General features: G+C 45.4%; 1 pseudogene; it reads right to left on the minus strand.

Annotated features, from left to right (window-relative positions):
* LOC101106468 (transcription initiation factor TFIID subunit 9-like) overlaps positions 1–15,888 on the minus strand; it is a 31,444-nt pseudogene extending 15,556 nt beyond the window's left edge.
* Between the last annotated feature and the right edge of the window lie 5,102 nt (positions 15,889–20,990).

Consider the following 20,990-nt stretch of genomic DNA (forward strand, 5'->3'; position numbering starts at 1 on the left):
ATTGACATTATTGTTTCTTAAAAACAAAGTCAAATATCTGTTCAAAAACAAGTTCCTTTTGCATCATCTTCGTGTTACTGATGTCTCTAAGCTTATGACTTTACATAAAGAGCGGGGAGATGAATGGCTCAGAAAAGATGGGGCCAGAAAAGCGTAGTCAGTTGCCTAACCTTGTCCTGGCTGCAATCTGACTTCCTTATCGAAGCTCTGGAGGCTTCACATGAAATAGCCGGTGTTCTTATTGAGGAGAAGGCGCTGCTCTCCTAGCGAGTGCTTGTAGATGTGGTCATCCTAAAGACTTTTGCTGGTGGGAGTGCTCCTGGTGTTGAATGGATGAGTCAGGGAGGCTAAATATGCAAACACCCTGCACACTTGCAGGGAATTATTGCAGCCCAAATGCCACTGGCACCCTGACTGAGGAACACAAGGTAGACAATTGGGGTGATATTGAGTATTTGGGTGGAAATATGGAATTTGGAAGATGCAGGGGCTGCAAGATCCCATGATAGGCTGCTGTCTTCTAGTTAAGTCCAGTAAGTCACTGCTAAACTGTAGGAAGCATGGTGCCTATAGAAAATACAGTCTTTAGATCATGTACCCCAAAAAAGGCCACCTTTGAAGGCATGCATTTCCTCACTTATCTCAACTATTCTGAAATGATAGCTGGAGAATAAAAATGTTATAATATTTCTATAGAAATAAGGTTGTACCATAACCTTGTGAAAAGAAGGATTGGCTTATATCCATCTGTGGAAATAACTGCATCCTACTTTTATTGTTCTTATTCAGAATAAAATATGTTCATTTTTGCTGTGAAGAGATGTTCCTGCTAACATGTGTAGAATCCTATTTATTCTCTCCCAATCCAACTGATTTTCTCCTACCTGCCAATCCACCAGGTTTACATGGCCAAGTCCAGTCTCTGATGGCAGGAGAACCTGACATGTAGAACCTTAAGTGGGGTCCAACGTGTTGCTTTTCCTCCAGAATAAATTTCACCTCGTATAGCGGAAACATACTCTGCAGCCTTTCTCTTGCAGTGATACATTTGAGAAGTGAGCTTGAATTTGGGAGTCCTGATCAGTCTGGCCATGAAATCGCTCCTCCCATTGTCAACCTTGTTCTTCTAGTCCTCCTTTGTTTCTTTTTATGCTTTTGCTCTTTTGTGTCGCTGTGACTAATGCAGAGATTTTCTTGGAGGGAAGAAAGCATTCCATGTGAAGCTTAGTACTGTCCATTCCAAGCTCTGGAAATGACCTAGGTGTTTGCCGCTGTGTGGTCAGCAGATGGCTAAGTCTCACCCACTCCTAAGCTCAGAAAGTTTCCAATTTTAAAAGCTTTTTAACAACCTCTAATTTGTCAATGGATAATACAAATTTGGCACAAGCAAGCAGTGATTTAATTGGGTACACTGACATCTGCTTTCACGGCCATGTACTTTTGAAAATTGTGCGCAAGTATTTTGGTTGGGTCTACACTGACCGTGAAGAAAATCATTGAGTGGGGGCAAGCTGTAACAGATGTAGCATAGATTCCATTCTCCATACAGTGAATTACCAGTGGCAAATTTGAAATCCTTACATTATTTCTTCTTCTACCTAGCACTTATCTGGACTCTTTCCCTCTGTGGTTGGTTGATGTGTGCTCTGGGAATGCAAAATCATTTTAGTGTGTTCCCTTTGATGACTTGGAAGCATCTGAGACCACGCAGAGCCCCAGGGTCATGGTTATGAACAACAATTATTGTACTGGAGACTTACAGATGTGCCGGTTACTAGAGGGTTGTGGTTAATAGAATGTTAAACAACAAAGAGTTTATTGTAGAACTAAGGAGGAAAAAAAGCTCCCCAACAGCAAAATACATAATCTCAGAAAGTCAGGGGATCTGGAAGAAAACACACAAAGTTAAGTTTTTCCTTTATAAAAAATTGTTCCCCAAAATTAAATGGTCTGAGTTTTAGAAACTTACCCTGTGGGAAATACGTTGCTTCAAAGGAGAAAGAGATTAAGTGGAGATGCAGCGAGCAGTGTCTCCCACATTTAGACTCTCTTCCACAACGTGGTTAGGCGTTTGGTGAAATCTGATTAACTCCAGTCCCTAGGGAACTGTTCATGGCACTGAGTCTGGCCCCATGCACCAACTCATGTCCTCCTACTGCACATGGAACATCAGACCTGAACTTTCCACAGCAAATTCAAATGCAGTTCAGGCACTATCATGATCCTTTACGCTGAATGCTCTGACCTGGCACTGCCTTTTAATACCATCACCTGCCTTGGCCTGTAGTAACCAGACACATAAACTGGGTCTAAGAAGTTCATACTTTGGCCACCTCATGCGAAGAGTTGACTCATTGGAAAAGACTTTGATGCTGGGAGGGATTGGGGGCAGGAGGAGAAGGGGACGACAGAGGATGAGATGGCTGGATGGCATCACCGACTCGATGGACGTGAGTCTGGGTGAACTCCGGGAGATGGTGATGGACAGGGAGGCCTGGCGTGCTGCGATTCATGGGGTCGCAAAGAGTCGGACACGACTGAGCGACTGAATGAATGAACTGAACTGAAGAAGTTCACTCCAGTGTTCTTGCCTGGAGAATTCCATGGACAGAGGAGCCTGGCGAGGTACAATCCATAGGGTCACAAAGGCTCTGACACAACTGAAGTGACTTAGCAAACACACACACACAGAAGAAGTTCCCCAGCGCTTCCTTGGTGGCCCAGTGGTTATGAATCCTCCTGCCAGAGCAGGGGACATGGGTTCAAGTCCTGATCCAGGAAAAGCCCACATGCTGCAAAGCACCTAAACCCATTTACCTCAACTACTGAGCCCATGGGCCTAGAACCTGTGCTCTGCAACAAGGGAAGCCACTGCAACGAGAAGCCCAGACATCACAACTAGAGTGTAGCCCCTGCTCACCACAACTAGAGAAAACCTGCTTGCAGCAACGAAGACCCAGCACAACCTAAACAAATATATAAAAAATTTTAAAAACGTTAGTATGGCAAAACCCACTACAGTATTGCAATTAGCCTCCAATTAAAATAAATACATAAAATTTTTTAAAAAAGAAAGAAGCAGAGGTGAGAATCCAGATTATAAAATATTACAAATTAAAGAGACTAACAAAATTATAGACAATTTATATTAAATTTTTTAATTTTGGGGAAAAAAAAACATGTTAGCAAGTAATTCTCATTTTGATTGATTTGAGCATTATTTATCCTGGAATGGTAAGAGATACATTACCTGTAAATGGAAAAACTGTTTACTCACAGTGTAAATCTTTTTATATCCAATAAATTTCTCAAAAAAAAAAAAAAAAAAAAAGTCAAGTTCACCAAAAGCAAAGAAAACTCCATGGTGTTGATGCTCATCATACGACAGTGGTTGGCCTTGTTTCTGACCTATTGAGCTGGCCAGAAAGTTCATACTTATGAAAAAACCTGAACAAAATTTTTGGCCAACTCAATATTTCCCAAGATCAATGGGGTGAGCTGTGTAACAGACCAAACCCCAATGGGTTTACCTAACGCATTAGGTAAACAGGCTACATAGGGCCAGACAGTTGGTGATAGAATGTATTTCTGCCTAGTGACTGCTCTGAAGGTCTTTAACTTGTCCCTGCAGATTCATTCCCTACCCCTCTTCCATCCTTCTCTGTGTTCAGGGAGGCTGGTCTTGGATTTGCCCGATAGGGAGGGGGAATATAACACTAGGGAGACTCAAAGAAAGCAGAGCACAGGATATCCCGCTCCCACTCCTGGTTCCTAAGCTACTTGGTAGCCACTTCCCTCTACCTTCAGTTTCTACTGAAGTCCCTGGCTCCTCTGGGGCAGTCCACTCTGCCTCTGGGTTCTGGTTACCACTCTTTCCTTTCATCCTTTCAGGCCTAGGATTGTGATAGCTCCTGCCCTGTCTAGCCCCAGGTTGCTGTCATACTCTTTGTAGATTCTTTCCCAGCCAGATCTTTGGAAGGGCCCCTTTGTTGGCCTTCCCAGGTGGGTCAGCGGTAAAGAATCCACCTGCCAATGCAGGAGGTGCCGGAGATGCAGTTTCCATCCCTGGGTTGGGAAGATCCCCTGGAGGAGGAAAAGGCAATCCACTCCAGTACTCTTGCCTGTATAATCCCATGGACAGAGGAGCCTGATGGACTATAGTTTATGCGGTCACAGAGTCAGACATGATTGAGTGGCTGAGCATGCATGCAGCCCCTTTGTAAGGCTGGCCTTAAGTTATCCAGTGAGTAGGAGGGCCTGTCCTCTGCTGAAACCTTGCTGACCGCAGAGACTTAGTTCACTCCTCTTTGCATGTGACTCCGCGTGTCCCAGGCTGCAGGTAGGAGTGCAATAATAATAACAGACACAAAAGAGTGTTTCTCTTGGTCCTTTGCCCCCATGCTTCCTGCAGAAATTTCAGTTCCTTGGTGCCCTAACAACGAGTCCGCTTGATTTGACCCTTTGGAGGCACAGCCTTCCTCTATTCCTGCCCCAGTTTGCTATGTGGAACCTTTTCAAAAGGCAGCAGAGCCAGTTCTGCCCCTGTTAGCTCCTCTAGGTTAGCTGCTGCAGTGTCTGGGCCAAGGTCCCTGGTGGGGACCCTAAAAGTACCTCTATAGCTGGTACTGTGGCTTTCACGTTGCAGCTCCCATCACCAGTCCTGGATGCCACTGTCACAGTCCGCTCCTCCATTCTCAGCGTTCCATGGAAATGATAGTCTTTATTTTTGCTTGCTTTTTATCAGAACCCACTCAGCCAAAGACTTGTTTTTAAGCCCAGTGGAATGGGTCAGAGTTTAGTCTATGCGATAGGTCATGCACTGAGCTCAGAATCAGGCATCCCCTTGTCCTTAAACCAACTTCCCCACCTCCGTTATCCTTCCCTTGGGAAGGGTTCTTTCTCAGGAGTCAGATTTCTCATGTAAACAGTGCCCTGTGGGGGCTGTCCTGTTATTTATTTCTCCAGACCAGCCTAGAAATGTCTGAATCCTCCGGGGAATTCACCCTAGATTCACTTGATACCCTCAGTTTTCTGGCCATTCGACTTGTGCCCCTAGAACCCTACCCTCTATGCTTATCTACATCAATCTGTGCTCGGAAATGCCAAATTCTATGGATTCCATCACTTAGCCCCCCCCACCCCTGCCCTCTCTGTGCCATTTGGGCTCAGGCAGTAGAAGGCAGCGGCAGGACATGAGTGATCTCATGAGAGATCTCAGAGGGTGCGGCTGGGCTTCAGCTGGCAGCTGGTTGTTTATATACAGTCACAGTGCCTACCAGGTCACTCTCTCCAGAGCTACAGCTTTTGCGGCATTCTTGTAAAAGTCACCCCCCACCCAGCCCTTTGTCCTTTTAGTCCTAGGGGGTGTGGTGTGTAATTGCCCCCCAAAGTTGACCACAGCCTAATTCCTAGAACTTGTAAGTACATTACATTACATGACAAAACGGACTTCGCAGGTGTGGTTAAGGCATTTATCTGCTCAGTCATGTCTGACTCTTTGTGACCCACCAGGTTCTTCTGTCCATGGAATTCTCCAGGCTGGAGTGGATAGCCGTTTCCATCTCCACGGGATCTTTCTGACCCAGGGTCTCCTTCATTGGCAGGCAGATTCTTTACCATCTGAGCCACCAGAGAAGCTGCTGTGGTTAAGGTAACAGCTCTTTTAAGACAGGGAGAGTAGGGACTTGCCAGGTGGTTCTGGTGGTTAAGAATCCGCCTTGCAATGCAGGGGACATGGGTTCATTCCCTGGCTGGGGAATCAAGATCTCACATGCCGTGGAGCAACTAAGCCCACGTGCCCAGCTAGAGAGATTAAGTGCCACGACAAAGATTCGTGTGTTGTGATTGAGAACGAACACAGCCAAATAAATTTTAAAAAAGAGAGAAAAAAAAAAGAGTAGCCTGGATTATCTAGGCAGGCCCAATCTAATCACGCGAGCCCTAAAAAACAGAGAACTTTCTCCAGCTGGAATAAGACAGATGCTGCAGCAGGATAAATCAGAGACATTCCGGATGTGAGAAGGATTCCTTGTTGGTTCTGAGATGGAGGAGCCAGAGAGGAGGCTCTGACTCCCATCTGTCAGTCAGTAAGGAAACAGCTCTCAGCCCCGCACCTGCAAGGAGCCAGATCCTGCCAACAACCTGCACGAGCTTCAGTTCAGTTCAGTCCAGTCGCTCAGTCATGTCTGACTCTTTGCGACCCCATGAGTTGCAGCACGCCAGGCCTCCCTGCCCATCACCAACTCCCGGAGTTCACCCACACTCACGTCCATCGAGTCGGTGATGCCATCCAGCCATCTCATCCTCTGTCGTCCTCTTCTCCTCCTGCCCCCAATCCCTCCCAGCATCAGAGTCTTTTCCAATGAGTCAGCTCTTTGCATGAGGTGGCCAAAGTACTGGAGTTTCAGCTTTAGCATCATTCCTTCCAAAGAACAGCCAGGGCTGATCTTGTTTAGAAGGGACTGGTTGGATCTCCTTGCAGTCCAAGGGACTCTCAAGAGACTTCTCCAACATGCTTAGAAGCAGATTTATCCTCAGAGCAACCAAATAGGACCATGGGCCTGAGAACATGGTGACTCCAGCCTTGTGAGAGGAATCAGAGGACCAGCCGAGTTACACGGTAACCAGACTTCCAAACTACATCACTGTGGATATAAACCAGGTATCATTTTAAGCCACTAAGTTCTGGGTAATGTGTTACAGCGGCAGGAAATGTCCGGCAAGAATACGGGTGAGGATGGCTTTCTACTGTTGCTCGTCTCGGGTGCTGCTTCTGCTGCTCCTACCCAGTCACTCAATTGTATCCAGCTCTTTGTGACTCTACGGACTGTAACCGCCAGGCTTCTCTGTCCGTGGGATTTCCCAGGCAAGAATACTGGCTTGCCATTTCCTTCTCCAGGGGATCTTCCCGACCCAGGGTTGAACTCACGTCTCCTACATCTCCTGCATCAGCAGGCAGATTCTTTACCACTGAGCCACCCGGGAAGCCCCCTAGGGGTACTGCACCATCCCCTAACTCTGCTCACACCACATCAGTGGTGCCCCCCAGGCTCTGTTCAGTTAGCCCTTTGAGTGGCTGCCTCTTTCCTGCTGGGTCCCTGACTCACATGCATTGCCCTACTTAAAAGCCCTAAAGATACTTATCTACATATTTGCTAAGTGGTCACACATGTTCTTTTTAATTTTCCTTTTATTTAATGTTTGCATTTTTTAAATTGAGGTACAGTTGATGCGCAAATATCATTTACAACATAGTGATTCAGAGTTGTTAAAGGTTGTATTCCATTCATAGTTATTATAAAATATTGACTCTATTCCCCGAGTTGTACAATATTTTCTTGTAGCTTATTAATTTATACAAAGTAGTTTGTACTGCTTCATCCTCTATCCCTATCTTGCCCCTCCCCCTTCCTTCTCCCCACTGGTAACCGTGAGTTTTTCTCTACATCCGTGAGTCCGTTTCTTTTTTGTTAAAAACCACTACTTTGCTTTATTTTTTAGATCCACATATAAGCGGTGTCATACAGTATTTCTCTTTCTCTGCCTGATTTATTTTACTTCAAGTCTATCTATGTTTTTGTTGTTGTTCAATTACTCAGTCGTGTCCGATTCTTTGCACCTCCATGAATTACAGCACTCCGGGCTTCCCTGTCCTTCACCACCTCCCAGAATTTTCTTAAAATCATGTCCATTGAGTCTTTGGTGCCATCCAAACATCTCGTCCTCTGTCATCCCCTTCTCCTGCCCTCAATCTTTCCCAGCATCATGTTGTTACAAATGGCAAAATTTTCTTTTTAATGACTGAATAGTATTCAATTTATATATGTATCACATATTTCTCTGTCCATTCATCTGTTGATGGACACTTAGATTGCTTCCATATCTTGGCATATCTTGGTAAATAATGCGTCTAAGAACATTGGGGCTCATGTATCTTTTCGAATTAGTGTTTTCATTTTTTTCAGATACATACCCAGGAGTAGAATTGCTGGGTCATATAATAGTTCTGTTTTTAGTTTTTTGAGAAATCTTCATACTATTTTCCATAGTGGCCGCAACAATATATATTCCCACTAGCAGTATACAAGGTCCCCCTTTCTCTACATCCTCCTCAACATTTATCTGTGGTCTATTTGATATTAGCCATTCTGACAGGTGTGAGGTGACATCTCACTGTGGTTTTGATTTACATTTCTCTGATGATTAACGATATTGAGCATCTTTTCATGTACCTGTTAGCCATCTGCATGTCTTTGGAAAAATACCTATTCAGATCTTCTGACCATTTTTAATCAAGTTGCTTGTTTTTTTGATGTTCTATTGTGTGAGCTGCTTATATATTTTGTATATTAACCCTGTTCATGGCGTGTTCTTGACATACAAAGCATAATAGGTTTCATCAGTGTATATAAGCCATGTGTCTCTCATAGCCCAGCACCTATTAGCTGATGGGGGTGTCTTTAACACCGAGTGGAGATGTTATGTGTGGGTTATCTGTGACCTAAGAGAATTTTGTTGCTCTTATCCCTGGGATTTCTGAGGTCCTTCTGGAATCGGATGAGACCAGAAATAGAAAGGCATGACATTGGGCGCTTCAAAGTGTTCCCAAGAACTCAACTACTTGGAGACTAGTAGCTGTACCAACTTTGGCTAGGCAAGTCACTGCACGGAGTGTAACACTGAAGGCTCTGGTCCCCGTGTAGTCAGCTCATTCCCATTTCTCATGGACATGAAGGCCACCCAGTCCTGCCAGCTGTCTCACATGCAGGCTTCTCCGGAGGGTACAGACGAGATGGGGTCAGTGGATCCCCACCGCCAGTGAAGGGCTTGCAGGCGGTGGGTATTTTTCATTTGCCAAATACACTTAATCACGAGATGCTTTCCTACTGTCCTTGCTCCTCTGAGTTTACAAGTACAACATGGCATCATTCCCTTGGCTTTTGAGAGTCTCCCAACCTAAAATACTTAAAAATCTGGCTCAAGGAAGGAATAAGGCTGAGCTTCAGAGAAGCTGTATGGTTAGCACGAGAGACATGATGAAAAGACAAAGGATTGGCTTTCATGTTACTTTGAAGTGATGTCTCCTCTCATTTACATTCCCCAGGGGTTCTTTGGGCGTTGGGTATTTTCAAAGGGACCTGGACCATACTTCCACGACAATACGCCATGGAGGTGGGTATCATAACAGCTCTGCAGCTTAAACCAGAGCACTAGACACTTCACAGATCCCTTGTTTCCCTTACCAGCCACAGCCAGTCCTAGACAGAATGGCTAATATGTCACTAATTTTAAACAAGCAGACAATGGAGTTTGTTTTTTGCGCCGGGAATCTGCTCTCGCTCGCAGTCAGATCTGAATGCATATTCAACTGCAATAGAAACCAGAGCTAAGCGCTTTGCGACTTTATTATGGGCACACAAAAACAGAAGGAAGGGAAAAAACACCCAATCCAAGTTTTTAAAAATTGAGTCCCCACTCTGTGTGGGTTGTTTTACATATATTTTCTCTAGTAGGTAAAAATAACCCTGCATGTTTATTACGACCCCTGCTGTCCCTGGTTTATCAATGAGAAAACCAAGGCTCGGTGTGGTTCTTTTCACTTGGGCAAGGCCACCGTGTTAACAAGTATTGAAGTTGGAAAAAAACATTATGTCCCTCTGACTCCAGAGCCTAGGCATCAGCCATTTCATCACACTTCCACACCAACTAATTTTTCTCCAGAATTGAGGGGTATTTGGCCTTCTTCTTGGGTGTGCCTTACTGGACCTGGAAACTTTTGCCTCATCCACTCTTTTGCCTTCCAGTAAAACTACATCCAGACAACTTCAGATAAATACTATTTCTAGGACTTTCTCCTAATGGTTCTCACTGCCTGGAAGTTCTTTCTTATGACTGACCCAAATATTTCTTGCTGTACTTTGAAGACTTCTCTCTTGCTATGCTCTTCTGCAGAGGGTGAGCAGCGCACTATAAAACCACCTCGAAGACCTGCGGATTGTGAAATAGCTGCTCTGTGGAGGGGGGAGAATTCATCCCCTTAGGCCAGACAACAGAGCAGCCAGAGTCTTGTCTGCAGAAACTCGGTGTAGGTTTTTTTTCTTACATGCATTCCCAAACATGAATGGCGATTCAATTCACATGATAGTATACATGTTAGAATGTCATTCTCCCAAATCATCCCACCTCTCCTCTCCTCTGAGTCCAAAAGTCCGTTATACACATCTGTGTCTCTTTCCTGTCTTGCATACAGGGTCGTCATTGCCATCTTCCTAAATTCCATATATATGTGTTAGTATACTGTGGCTTACTTCACTCTGTATAATCGGCTCCAGTTTCATCCATCTCATCAGAACTGATTCAAATGAATTCTTTTAACGGCTGAGTAATACTCCATTGTGTATATGTACCACAGCTTTCTTATCCATTCATCTGCTGATGGACATCTAGGTTGTTTCCATGTCCTGGCTATTATAAACAGTGCTGCGATGAACATTGGGGTACATGTGTCTCTTTCAATTCTGTTTTCCATAGTGGCTGTACTAGTTTTGCATTCCCACCAACAGTGTAGGAGGTTCCTTTCTCCACAGCATTTATTGCTTGCAGATTTTTGGATCGCAGCCATTCTGACTGGTGTGAAGTGGTACCTCATTGTGGTTTTGATTTGCATTTCTCTAATAATGAGTGATGTTGAGCATCTTTTCATGTGTTTGTTAGCCATCCGTATGTCTTCTTTGGAGAAATGTCTATTTAGTTCTTTGGCCCATTTTGATTGGGTCGTTTATTTTTCTGGAGTTGAGCTGCCTCTCCCAGCTAAAAGTCCAACTTGGAATAAATCTTCAGTGCTTTTAACCATCTTTTCCACACCTCTACTCTTCCCATGCCCCCTCCATGATCATCTTATTCCTCACCATCCTTGAGTTAAAAGATGGGGAAAGGGAAGTGGGAGGTTAAGGGGAATTGAGTTAGTTATACGCAGCAACTGCTGTATTAAACTCCTTTGCTAAAAGATGTCCTTGAGGAGATCCAGTTGACAGGAGCACAAAAAGGCCAGGAGAGGTAGGGAGGCCACTGCTCCTGCCCAGCACTCCCCAGGCCATTAGACACAGCTGGCTGAGCATGTGAGCAGCCTGCTGGAGCCTCTCGTGTGGTTCGAAGATCAAAGCAGAGTGTCCCCCGTGTCTGGTCTCTTCTGAAGGAGCCTCAGGCTCATCTGGGAAAGGGAACCCAGAGGAGGGAGGCTACCTGCTGTGGCCAGAGATCAGAGGGAGGGCTGGGCAGCCTGGTCAGTGGTTGGCAACAGAATTCCCAACCGGAACTTGCAAGGCTTTGAAAGGGAGCCAAGGCCCTAGATGGCAGGCCCAGGGCTTGGTTCAGGGAAAACCACAGAGAGTACCAGGATGCTGTGAAGATCTGGGAACTGGCTGGCTTACCGGTGTTGGCATCTGGCCCTCCAGGCATGCTGGGGGAGGGAAAGAGCCGTGCAAGCTGGGTTCTTGCCACTCTCTCTTCCTCGTGCTCCGTGAGGCCCCTCTGAGCTGCCACATCCGTTCTCAGGACTTCATTCTTCACCTGGATCGAGTCGAGCCTCCCTCCACCTGTATTTCTGTGCTCAGCTTGGACTGTTCTCCTAAGTGACTGACTCCTGTTTTGACAATCCCTGAGCATATCCCCCCAAAGACCCCACGGGTACCTTGTTTACTATCCCAAACTGAGACGACCACTTTCTCCTCTTTAAAATTGCTTCTCCTAAAAAAACAAACAAACAAAAAATTGCTTCTCCTCGAACGTCCCTGGTGGTCCAGTGGCTGAGACTCCGAGCTCCCAATGCAGGGGACCCAGCTTCAATCCCTGGTCAGGGAACTAGATCCCATATGCTGCAACCAAGGGTTCGCATGCCGCAACTGAGACCTGGCACAGCCAAAATAAATAAATACTTTTTAAACATCCTTCTCCTTCTTTGCCAGGATTCAAATTCCAGCAAGCTGGTTTCAGAGCCTTGGGGGCAGGGCGTGAGGAGGGTTGATGGACTGAGGTCACTGGGGTGACTCTTCCTGATTCTCCTAAGCAGGAGAATTCTAAATCCTCTGCCTCTGAACCCTCCGATCCCCAGACCCTGCCCTCAACCACTGTCTTAGCTCAGGTCTCCCTCATCTCCATACAGGGTGGTAACAGCCTCCCTTGGGTTCCCTGCCACAGCCCTGTCCGTCATTCACTCCACCCTGTCCTAAACACTCTAGATCCAGCCACAGCCCTGCTCTGTAGCTCTAGAGGCTTCCAAGCTGTCTGCAGGACACAAACAAGGCTCTCTGGCCCCTCATCCTTCCATCTACAATTACACTTCTTGACCTCAGTCCATCAACCCTCCTGACACCTTGCAGCCAAGGCTCCAAAACCAGCTTGCTGGGATTTGAAACCTGGCATCTTAGACAAGGGTTTTATTTTGTTTTTACTTTTCTCTAAGGGTCAAAAGCTCTTAGGAGGCCTCCGGCAATCTCTGCCACACTCACTAGACCTTCCAACCCCAGGGGAACAATATATGTACATATGTACACACGCACACATCGATGTACATGTAAGTGTATATTTATATTAAAAAGTACCCGCTGTGCACTTTATCAGTGGGTGGGCAATTCTGATTGCCTTGTGTGTGAGTCAGGGGCTTCCCTGGTGGCTCAGACAGCAAAGAATCTGTCTGTAATGCAGGAGACCCAGGTTTGATACAGACACAGTTCTAATTGCCTTCTGCACATTATTTATCCCTTCCTTAAGCTCTCTGAGGTAGCTATTATTATTAGCCCCAATTTATAGGTGAGGAAATAAAGGGCAGAGAAGTTAAGAACCAGCTCAGTGTTGCATAGCTGGGAAGCAGCAAAGTTTGGCCTTGAACCTGCGCCATGGGACTCCAGAACCTGCACAATTAAGACCAAGTTCTTACCACCTCAGCCATGTTGCCCCATCATAATATACCTTTTGAGTTAGGGAACGTCCCCCTGCCTGGGCACCCCAGGGATCTTTTTCCCCATTAATTCTCCTATATTTGAGAATCATGGAAAATCAAAATTGGGAGGCTTCTCAGCTCTGGTCCAAGTTTTTCCACTGCTCAGAGAGGGAAAGTGACTTATTCAGAGTCACACAGGAGACAGGGAAAGGCGCAACAAAGAACTTCCACACTGCTTTTTTTTTTTTTTTTTTTTCTGTCTCTGGACATAATTTCTCACTCACTAGCCCCTTGCTACGTTGGTTCTGATTTGAGATTCCAGCAATATCTACTGCATTTCAGAAAGAAAAGGGGGGAAATGTGTGTACGTGAACGTGCAAAAGCACACACACACACTCCATTCTGTAAATGAAGATTTCTTCTCTAGCTTCTCCACAGCGAGTTCTTTGTGTGTGTGCGCACACGTGGGCTCAGTCATGTCCAACTCTTTGCGACTCTATGAAGTGCAGCCCGCCAGGTTCCTCTGGCCATGGAATTCTCCAGGCAAGAATACTGGAGAGGGTTGTCATTTCCTCCTCCAGGGGATCTTCCCGACCCCGGGGTCGAACCCACTTCTCTTGCATCTCTTGCACTGGCAGGCGGATTCCGCACCACCTGGGAAGCCCTGGTGAGTTCCTTATCCTCAGTCAAACTCCCCTTTCCCCTCCCTGGGCATCTAGCCATGGCGTCCTTTCCCGGTTCTTGTTGATTTTATCTAGGCTCGAAATGTGGAAGCAACTACAGTGTCTCAAAGGGCTAAATACCTTGTGATGACTCTTCTCATCTGTTACCAATGCCCAGCGAATGCAAACAAGGGCTCACAAAGGCAGAGGGATAAACATATTTAAGCCAGACCGATTTCCAGAGAAATAATTTAAAGATGGTTCAAACAAACGCTTCAAACACACAAGAATAATGATTTCCCCATGGATACATTGTGTGCTTGCTGGCACTATAACTTTGGCCTTACATGCAGGATCCCATAAAAAGTTAGGGGCAGGATAAAAGGAAACAAGGAGTGTACGATGGAGTGAAGCCATTTGCGCTGCAGCCGAATATCGCTGCCCCAAATTACCCCGTCGGAGTCTGCTGTCTGGGGATTCCAGACGCCTGGAATGCAGCAAATTCAGTGTCTGTGGAAGCACCATCCGTGGATGCTAAGACACACCAGGAAAAGACCCCTGCCTTTTGCCTCCCTGTGATTTTTCGGGGACCATGCCTCTTAGCCTGCCCACAAGGTAGGTTTGCCCATGGCTGTCTCCTTTTTTTTTTTTTTTTTTGCAGAGAAAAATGCCAAAGCAGATATGTAGCTGGGCAGTGGAGGAGTGGCTTGGTTCCATGGGGGAGACTGGGTTATTTCAGATTACCCCTCTGCACCACTGAAGACCATGAGAAACTTTAGCCACCTCGATGAGGTTCGTCTGGCCCTGATCCCCAAAGACCACCTGTAGGTATTCTCATGACCCTCAATGTAGTCCATATCTTGACAGAAGAGATTCAGGGGAAATCAGTGCAACCAACTATATCCATTTTGATCTGCTCCTAAGCCCTCCACTGGGAACATCATCAATATGGCAAACATCTTGCAAAGGTCCATCTCTGTGCCTCCTTGCCGAGGGTTTCCAGGGTCTAGGCGTCCAGCAAAAGTGACGAGTTGTTTTGAGTTGTGTCCAGTATTTTCACAGTATGTTTCTTTGCCACAAACATTTTTGCCCTGAATATTTTCACTGCATAAGTAATTGGCCATAAAGCAATTGTGTCACAAGAGGAAAAATAACCGGTTGACAGTTTGGTTTGACGTATACAGTATAAAGATCACGAGAGAGAAAAATGATTTGTCCTGAGAGTTGATTTCTTAATTTTGAAACACTGGAGGAGAAAGAGGCCTTGCGGGCACAGAGTTGAACCCTCATTTTCCATAGAACTTTGGAACATTTCTCCATGGACACATGACAATATGCCAAGGACATACAATGGTGTAAAGGCTTCCACAACTCAGTAAAGCTCAGTTGCAATCATGCATCCTGTGTTGGGAAAGTGATACCTCTCTTTACCTTTTTAAAAAAATTGAATATTTTATTTATTTTTGGCTGTGCTGGTCTTCATTTCTGTGCATGATGCTACAGTGAGGGTAATGGGAATACCTACAGGTGGTCTCTGGGGGTCAGGACCAGACACCCCGATTTGGCCTCTCATGGTCTTCAGTGGCTCAGAAGGGCAGAAGGGTGGTCTATGCCAGCGTCCGAAATAACTGTCTCCCGCCTGACTGTGGCCTCACTCAGTGAAACCAAGCCACTCCTCCACTGCCCAACTGAATATCCAATTTGGCATTTCCCTATGCAAAAAAAAAAAAAAAAGGAGACAGATAGCCTACCTTGTGGGCAGGCTAAGAAGCACAGTCCCCAGAAAGTAACTCTCAGCATGCTTTCTGTAGTTGAGGTATACAGGCTTCTCACTGTGGTGGCTTCTCTTGTTGCAGAGCACACCAGCTTCGGTAGTCATGGTACTCAGGCTCAAGAGCATGTGCTCAGTACCTGTGATGCATGGGCTTAGTTGCCCCTTGACATGTGGAATCTTCTGGAGCAGCGATCAGACTGGTGTCCCCTCTACACTGGCAGGCAGACTGTCTCATCACTGGACCACCAGGGAATTCTTTATACCACTCTCTTTTTAAAAAAGGCTGTGCTGAGTCTTTATTGCTGTGTGAGCTTTTCTCTAGTTGTAGTGAGTGGGGCTACTCCCTAGCTGCAGGCTATGGGCTTCTCACTGTGGCGGCTTCTCTTTTGGTGGGGCGCAGGCTCTAGAGATTTCAGGTTCAGTAGCCGCAGCATATGGGCTCTGTAGTTGCAGCTGCCGGGCTCTAGAGCACAGGTTCCATAGTTGCGGTCCACAGGCCTAGTTGCTTCAGGCATGTCGGATCTTCCTGGATCAAGGATCAAACTCGTGTCTCCTGCATTGGTAGGTGGATTCTTTACCACTGGGCCACTAGGGAAGCCCCTGATACCTCTCTCAATGAAGGAAGAAATATTAGCAAAAAGAAAAAAAAGAAGAAGAATCAGTGCAGTGTCAAACAAACAGACAAATAAACATGCAAAAAAAAGAAAGTAAAATGCTAAGAAAGACTTGGAAGACAAGTGCTTAGGATCAACCTACAAAATAAAAATAAAACCAATTATTTGCACAGATTGGCATGAATCTATATCCATTTAAAATGTATTCAAATATCTTGTATGTCACAATAAAGTCTTAATTTTTAAAATCTATTTCTCATGTTTCTTTATGCCCTTTTTAGCATCTCTCTTATTTTTCATGTTTTATCTTTCATGGCAAAATTGTCTTATGGCTAGTTAGTTATGTGGCAAAAACATTTGTGGCAAAAATGCAGCAAAAATGTTTACAATAAAGAAGCTTATGTCGAAAATGCCTAAAACTAGTTTCAGTATTTCAAGAAGTTTTTTTTAAAAGTCCACTTCTTTGGTAATAGGCCTGCATGTAGTGGTTAAAGAATAGGTTTTTTGCTTACCGCTAGCATCATATTAGCTCAGAATGTCACAATGCTATTACATCCTGCTCATGAGTGTTGATTGGCTATTGGTGGTATCTTGGACTCGCTGGGACTTTTTTAGTGCAACAGCTCCGGTTCTCAGAGCCATAGGCTATTTTCCCCTTTTCCTCCAACATGCATCCTGCCCAGTTCCTCACTGTTTGCTTAGGTTTCCAAGATGTACAATACCCACTTCACTCCTGAATTGTGTTGTCCTTCCCAAGCCAAGGTTCCCAGGTGACCACCCTACACAAGAATGAAGACTAGAGACACTACAGTTTAAGAACTTTCCTAATCTCCTCACCCCCGCAGCCGAGGCCAGGGGCGGGGGCCAGGAGGAGCAACCTCATGCCCAAGGCCAGGGCGGCGACCGGGAGGAGCAACCCCACGCTCAAGGAGTGCTGGCTGTGTGGGCACAGGAGGGCCTAGAGGAGCCATCCCACGTTGAAGGTCAGGAAGGGCGGTGGGAGGAGATACCCCTCATCCAAGATAAGGAGCAGCAGCTGTGCTCTGCTGGAGCAGCCATGAAGAGATACCCTATGTCCAAGGTAAAAGAAACCCAAGTAAGATGGTAGGTGTTGCAAGAGGGCAGACACACTGAAACCATACTCACAGAAAACTAGTCATTCTAATCACACTAGGACCACAGCCTTGTCTAACTCAGTGAAACTAAGCCATGCCCGTGGGGCAACCCAAGACGGGCGGGTCATGGTGGAGAGGTCTAACAGAATGTGGTCCACTGGAGAAGGGAATGGCAAACCACTTCAGTAGTCTTGCCTTGAGAACCCCATGAACAGTATGAAAAGGCAAAGTGATAGGATACTGAAAGAGGAACTCCCCAGGTCAGTAGGTGCCCAATATGCCACTGGAGGTCAGTGGAGAAATAGCTTCAGAAAGAATGAAGGGATGGAGCCAAAGCAAAAGCAATACCCAGCTGTGGATGTGACTGGTGATAGAAGCAAGGTCCGATGCCATAAAGAGCAATATTGCATAGGAACCTGGAATGTTAGGTCCATGAATCAAGCCAAATTGGAAGTGGTCAAACAGGAGATGGCAAGAGTGAATGTCGACATTCTAGGAATCAGTGAACTACAATGGACTGGAATGGGTGAATTTAACTCAGATGACCATTATATCTACTACTGCGGGCAGGAATCCCTCAGAAGAAATGGAGTAGCCATCATGGTCAACAAAAGAGTCCGAAATGCAGTATTTGGATGCAATCTCAAAAATGACAGAATGATCTCTGTTCATTTCCAAGGCAAATCATTCAATAGCACCATAATCCAAGTCTATGCCCCAACCGGTAATGCTGAAGAAGCTGAAGTTGAATGGTTCTATGAAGACCTACAAGACCTTTTAGAACTAACACCCCAAAAAGATGTCCTTTTCATTATAGGGGACTGGAATGCAAAAGTAGGAAGTCAAGAAACACCTGGAGTAACAGGCAAATTTGGCCTTGGCGTACAGAATGAAGCAGGGCAAAGCCTAATAGAGTTCTGCCAAGAAAATGCACTGGTCATAGCAAACACCCTCTTCCAACAACACAAGAGAAGACTCTACACATGGACATCACCAGATGGTCAACACTGAAATCATATTGATTATATTCTCTGCAGCAAAAGATGGAGAAGCTCTATATAGTCAACAAAAACAAGACCAGGAGCTGACTGTGGCTCACATCATGAACTCCTTATTACCAAATTCAGACTCAAATTGAAGAAAGCAGGGAATACCACTAGACCATTCAGGTATGACCTAAATCAAATCCCTTATGATTATACAGTGGAAGTGAGAAATAGATTTAAGGGACTAGATCTGATAGAGTGCCTGATGAACTATGGAATGAGGTTCGTGACATTGTACAGGAGACAGGGATCAAGACCATCCCCATGGAAAAATGCAAAAAAGCAAAATGGCTGTCTGGGAAGCCTTACAAATAGCTGTGAAAAGAAGCGAAGTAAAAAGGAAAGATATAAGCATCTGAATGCAGAGTTCCAAAGAATAGCAAGAAGAGATAAGAAAGCCTTCTTCAGCGATCAATGGAAAGAAATAGAGGAAAAGAACAGAATGGGAAAGACTAGAGATCTCTTCAAGAAAATTAGAGATGCCAAGGGAATATTTCATGCAAAGATGGGCTCGATAAAGGACAGAAATGGTGTGGACCTAACAGAAGCAGAAGATATTAAGAAGAGGTGGCAAGAATACACAGGAGAACTGTACAAAAAAGATCTTCACGACCCAGATTATCACGATGGTGTGATCACTCACCTAGAGCCAGACATCCTGGAATGTGAAGTCAAGTGGGCCTTAGAAAGCATCACTATGAACAGACCTAGTGGAGGTGATGGAATTCCAGTAGAGCTGTTTCAAATCCTGAAAGATGATGCTGTGAAAGTGTTGCACTCAATGTGCCAGCAAATTTGGAAAACTCAGCAGTGGCCACAGGACTGGAAAAAGTCAGTTTTTATTCCAATCCCAAAGAAAGGCAATGCCAAAGAATGCTCAAACTACCGCACAATTGTACTCATCTGACACGCTAGTAAAGTAGTGCTCAAAATTCTCCAAGCCAGGCTTCAGCAATACGTGAACTGTGAACTTCCTGATGTTCAAGCTGGTTTTAGAAAAGGCAGAGGAACAAGAGATCAAATTGCCAAGATTTGCTGGGTCATGGAAAAAGCAAGAGAGTTCCAGAAAAACATCTATTTCTGCTTTATTGACTATGCCAAAACATTTGACTGTGTGGATCACAATAAACTGTGGAAAATTCTGAAAGAGATGGAAATACAGACCACCTGACCTGCCTCTTGAAAAATCTGTATGCAGGTCAGGAAGCAACAGTTAGAACTGGACATGGAACAACAGACTGGTTCCAAATAGGAAAAGGAGTACATCAAGGCTGTATATTATCACCCTGCTTATTTAACTTCTATGCAGAGTACATCATGAGAAATGCTGGGCTGGAAGAAGCACAAGCTGGAATCAAGATTGCTGGGAGAAATATCAATAACCTCAGATATGCAGATGACACCACCCTTATGGCAGAAAGTGAAGAGGAACTAAAAAGCCTCTTGATGAAAGTAAAAGAGGAGAGTGAAAAAGTTGGCTTAAAGCTCAACGTTCAGAAAATGAAAATCGTGGCATCTGGTCCCATCACTTCATGGGAAATAGATGGGGAAACAGTGGAAAGAGTGTCAGACTTTATTTTGGGGGGCTCCAAAATCACTGCAGATGGTGAATGCAGCCATGAAATTAAAAGACACTTACTCCTTGGAAGAAAAGTTTTGACCAACCTAGATAGTATATTCAAAAGCAGAGACATTACTTGGCTGACTAAGTCAAGGCTATGGTTTTCCAGTAGTCTTGTATGGATGTGAGAATTGGACTGTGAAGAAGGCTGAGAGCCAAAGAATTGATGCTTTTGAACTGTGGTGTTGGAGAAGACTCTTGAGAGTCCCTTGGACTGCAAGGAGATCCAACCAGTCCATTCTGAAGGAGATCAGCCCTGGGATTTCTTTGGAAGGAATGATGCTAAAGCTGAAACTCCAGTACTTTGGCCACCTTATGGGAAGAGTTGACTCATTGGGAAAAACTCTGATGCTGGGAGGGATTGGGGGCAGGAGGAGAAGGGGACGACAGATAATGAGATGGCTGGATGGCATCACTGACATGATGGATGTGAGTCTGAGTGAACTCCGGGAGTTGGTGATGGACTGGGAGGCCTGGCGTGCTGGGATTCATGGGGTCGCAAAGAGTCGGACACGACTGAGTGACTGAACTGAACTGAATCTCCTCACCTGTCTTCTCTAAACATCAGCAAGGGGGTTGGTGGGAACTCAACTTCCAGCAGCCTCTGTGTGGATCCTGAATAAAGACTAAGTCTCCCTGGGAAGAGTTTTGAGAGAGGGGACAAGTTGTGGTGCCCGCCAGGAACCCCAGTTCCCAAAGGGTTCTTGTTTGTCGTCCTCATTCATTATTGGATAGGCTATATAGGTCCCAGAAAGAGTGCTGAACGGGGACTTAATGGTAAGGTTGGTTACCACTGTCTCACCCTGTAAAGGCTCCACCCCATTGCCCTGGATTCAGGAGATTTGTCTGATACCTTGGGAGGGGTCTGTCTTAGTCCCAAGACCTCACGTGTCACTATTAATGTGCTACGGGTTTGAAGACAGAGAAGAATCAAAATCAGGAATCAGAAGGCGGCAAACTCAAGAAAGAGTCTTGGTCCATCTGATAGGGATAAAATTACAAAAGACAAAATGGAGAAAGAAATGTTGATTCAGTACGTGGCTGGAAGGAAGGGAATCTTAGGTGCAAATTCAGTGGTTTCCCATATACTACGCTGTTGCCTTGACTCATGGCTTAGGTGGGATGCCCTCGGGGCAGACCTGAGACCATGGTTTTGTAGGAATAATTTATTAAGAAATGGCTCCTGGGAAAGCTGATTAGGGAGTAGGGAGGCTGGACAGG

This window comes from Ovis aries, chromosome 20 (genome assembly GCF_016772045.2).
Source record: "Ovis aries strain OAR_USU_Benz2616 breed Rambouillet chromosome 20, ARS-UI_Ramb_v3.0, whole genome shotgun sequence".
NCBI classification, from domain to species: domain Eukaryota; kingdom Metazoa; phylum Chordata; class Mammalia; order Artiodactyla; family Bovidae; genus Ovis; species Ovis aries.